This window comes from Myotis myotis, unplaced genomic scaffold (genome assembly GCF_014108235.1).
Source record: "Myotis myotis isolate mMyoMyo1 unplaced genomic scaffold, mMyoMyo1.p scaffold_m19_p_10, whole genome shotgun sequence".
Classification (NCBI taxonomy): Eukaryota; Metazoa; Chordata; class Mammalia; order Chiroptera; family Vespertilionidae; genus Myotis; species Myotis myotis.
Window position 1 is genome coordinate 19,473,273 of NW_023416314.1, and position 4,552 is coordinate 19,477,824.

Here is a 4,552-nt window from a genome sequence, read left to right on the forward strand (position 1 = left end):
TCGAGTATGCAAATGGAAGGCACAAAAATACCCACTGCTTCCCGCGAAGCGTGGGACGTCTTAAGTATTCATGTTGATAACAGTATCCTTAGACGCTTCACGTAGGAAAGGCTGTCTTCTGATTTCACAGTTCTTCCCAGGCAGCTTCTCCCACACTGATGAGATAATATATGCCCCACACAGGTGAGGCATAGCATTTCTTTCCATACAGTGAATGAACAAATCTCTGTGATTTCTAAGGCTTCAGGCAAATTTCAAAGGCAGTTTTTGGTGCAAAGTTCTTTTTTCCCCCTCTTTTCTAAGTATTGCATCATAGATTGGAAACACAGAATCAAGGGAGTTTTCAGAGGAAAGAATCCTGAAGGCATGGGAAATACTTGATTACAATCAAAGTGACAGTTTTAAAATAAAAACAGAAAGAAAACATAAATGTAAGAAAATAGGTTTTTGATAAGCGAGATATCTGTGTTCTCTGTTTTTATGCATTAAAAAAAATAATTAAGGGAATGGTAAAGTCACACAGAGAAAATTATTCTCCTGGTGATATATAGTATCTTTTGACGTAAAGTATGCTAAATTCTCATTTTGCACTAATATATTATTTGAAAAAAATGTTGTCATGAGGTCTCAAATTTTTCATAAGTAAGCTCACTAAAAATGGCAAAGTTTGCCAAAAAGTTAAAAAAATTAATAATATCTTCTTTATAGATTCAGGTATTATTAAACTAGGAAAAAAAAATAAAATGGATTCATTCCCCTCAGTATTCTACAACTTTCTATTTTTCCTCAACTTTTGTCTTTTATGTTTTCAAATTCAGGAAAAAGTAACATTTTATAGCAAAATGAAAACGAAAACTCACCCTATTTATTCATAAGTTTTACTCCTAGGTAGACTTACCTACCATATTTAAGCAAAAACAAACATACAAAAAACACATATTGATTTCACAAAGAAAACAGAGATAGAAAATTTAGAACTGTTCACACACAAATGTATTACTAGCAAACAAGCAAAATTCATGAATACCCATAGCATATTTTCTATAGCCATACCATCCCCTGTACATTTTTAAGTGATAAAAAAGTCCATTTCTATAACCCAGTAAAAAGTTATTTCATAGTATATACGTATATATGTAATTTGTAATATGTATAAAGTATACTTGTTTATCAGCTTTCTATGTTACTTAAATCGTGTAATTGTTCAAAGATTATTAATTATCTTGATTTAATATTATGTAAGATTTCAAGTTACCTAAACATCTTGGAAATTATTTACATGTTAATATACTAAAAATATAATTGCTACTATAAAAATTCTTTAAAATTATGATGCTATTTGGTTGAAAACAAATTTACATTTTTCATAATTTTAAAGATTATATAGGAATAAAAATTATTATTTAGGCCAGAAAAGAAGTTCTAAAAAATTAGGAATGTAAAATTAACCTGTTTATAAATAAACAATTCTTAATATAACTGGAAAACAAAATATCCACTTGTATCATATTGTATATTGATAGATCAGAGAAAACACAGCAGAGAAAAGCTGCTTTCTAACGTATCCTAAACCAAACATATTAAATCAATTTAATTATGTAAATTTCATTAAAAATACTTCACAACTAGCAGTTTCAGTAACAAAGATTTGCCTTTTATTTCGCAAACTTAAATATTAAAAATTTAGTCTTTTTATTTTCTGTTGATTTGAAGAATGATGAATTTATATGCCCACTGATTTATTTCTATAAAGCTATAGTAATCTTTTAATTTAATATATATATATATATATATATAATTAAGTTATAAATACTCTCCATAAATAGAAAAAGACTTCACCCTGAGGTAAAATATTTTCTGAGTTGTACAAAAATGAGAAATGTAGACTGCTTGTAGTTTCAATTCTAATAGTCATGTGTCAAAGTAGAAATAGAAACAACATTCCAGATTAAAGAACTATTCTCTGAATTGGGTATAAATACTTGAAAAAATATATATATCCAGGAGAGAGCACTAGCTCAGTCCCGCCTGCTACGGCCCATGCAGGCTACTCCCCACATTTGGGGAAATCGCAGGGGTCAGCACACCCAGTGCAAAGGGGAAACCTAGTCTGGGAAAACCCCTTCTTGATCGTGATCTCTCCCCTGCCAGGTGCGTGTAGAAAATGCTTTCTTAGTTAATTTCTATTTATAAACAGACAAAGGAAAACAAACAAAAACGAGTAAGAAGTAGATTTTCTGTCACTTTTTACTTAATAGGTTATAGATCTCCATCACTCACCGGACAGAAATAGCCCAGATTATCAGACTAAATTCCAAATTTTAAATTAGCTACCATTAGGAAATGAGTTATTGGAATGAGTGAATAGCAAAAATAAAACAGAAAATCATCAGTAGAAGTAAGGAGGGAAGGAAGAAACAAGTAGTTTGGAAAATGAAAATTCTGTTGCCTTTTGGATTTTTCTCTGGAAGAAAAAAACAAAAGGTGCCTGGGCCCTAGTGGCCTCTGAGGTGCTCTTCTCTAGCAAAAATCACTTGACTCCATCAGATAAGCCCACAAAGGCAACTCAGTGGGGCATCTAAAACTGAAAATATACAGTGAACATGTACCAAACGTCTTATTTAAGTGATTTATTAATAGGGGAAGGGAAGGTAATTACAACCAGTTCCAAGTATATTTAAGAGCTGGATATTTATAGATAATTGAAAAATGCAAATTGAGGTATAATTGCTAGGTTGATATAAACAAGTTCATATCCAACAGGACAATAAAAAATAATCTTTTGAATTATCTTTCCCATTGGCAGAAAATATTTGAAGCTTTTCAATTAAAAATTCATCAGTTAACCTTTGATCCTATAGAATTGTAAATTAGATTAGCCAATGGCAAACACATCAAAGTTGCAAACCCAATTCTTCACTGCACTCCGAGAACATTCAATAGTATCTTTGGTTATTACTATGCTTCTGATTATTTTAAGACCATATTTTAATTAAATTATTGGCTATCTATCTTTCATAAATATGTATTGCAAGATTTTTTGTCTTATATTTTGTTTTAATCACTCATGTTGATTTTTAGAGTGAATATCTATGAACATGTATATATGTGTGTGTGTGTGTATATATATATATATATATATATATATGACTTTTGTTTTTGCCTTTTTTTATCTTAATTAGTTCTATATTACTCCATATAACTGCTACTTTCTCAAGGTCTCATTTTAGTTTCTTATTACATGTATAGAATAACAATAGGTGTTATAATCTCTGATTGATAAAAGACTAAATAAAAGACAAAAGTAGTATTTATTATTCCAGCTAATCCAACAAAGTAGTGTTAATACAGAGTTCAAGCTGGTTTTTAATATATCTGAGCCTTGTTTTAATACTCTAACACTATCTTGTATAGCTGTATTCTCTGAGTTTTTACATACTTAATTATATGGGAGGAAAAACTACACATTTTATAAGTTATTATTTTAAATTTAATTCCCCTGAAGAACTGAGAAATAAAATGTCCCAAGATATGGTTATAGGTCAGAACTTCATATAATTCTACCTCTCAAATTTCCGTTTTTATTTTATTGATTCTGAGAATATATTAATGCCCTTTTCTCACAGTAGTACCCAGAAATGGATGTAGGGGAGATTATAAAAATACATTTAAAATGTATTATTTTGAGGTGGATAAAATTAATTACATAAAAGGGAATTTTGTGGTTGTTATAAAGTACTAGTAACTATGCCAAAATATTACTTTCTACTAAAAATTAGAAAAACAGATAATCATGACAATGTAAAAATATATTGGGTCAGTATATATTTATGAAAATGTCAAGCAACAATTTTCAGAATATAGGACCTGATATGAACATATTTTATTTGGTTTGTTGTCTTATACTGCAACACATCTTCAAAGATGGCTGAAAGTAAGGAGAGTGTTCTAAATTCAAAGAGAATTTTACAGTTTATAATGCAATTTCATATTCACATTCTATTTATTTTTTATTATCATTCTAATACCTTTATCTTGCATTTAAACTTGAATTACCTTTTTTTTAAACCAAGTGATATATTGTGATGAGAACCACCTAGTCTGAGTAGATCAATGGTATTACCTGATTAGTTAATTTAACTTTAAGATTTAATAACCCACAGTTAAGGTTCTTTATTATTCACCACCATCAAATACCACCTGGTTAAAATTTTGGCAACAAAACTGATCTACATAAAAAACTAAAGGTTTGGCATAAAAATATTTCATGAATATTTATTTTGTGATGCCACAAAAATATTAAAAGCATACACACATATATGCAGGTGACAAAAGTGAACAAAGCCACAGATAAACTGTATTTCTGTAATTTTATATATATACCAATATCTTAGAGAGGACGGGCTCTCAGAGAAATATATGTATACATATATTTACAGAAGTCTTCTTTACAAACTCTGTGAAATGCCATTGTGCTTTTTTTTATTCAAAGTATTTACTAGGTCAATACTTTTACTATTTGGGCAATATTATGTTATGAGAAAAAGTTAAA

The 4,552-nt window shown here is 29.3% G+C and overlaps 1 non-coding gene across 1 annotated transcript; it reads right to left on the reverse strand.

Annotated features, from left to right (window-relative positions):
- Positions 1–2,000: 2,000 nt before the first annotated feature.
- Positions 2,001–2,159, reverse strand: LOC118665570. Its single transcript, XR_004970676.1, has one exon. It is a non-coding gene; the product is annotated as a U1 spliceosomal RNA (small nuclear RNA).
- Positions 2,160–4,552: the final 2,393 nt, after the last annotated feature.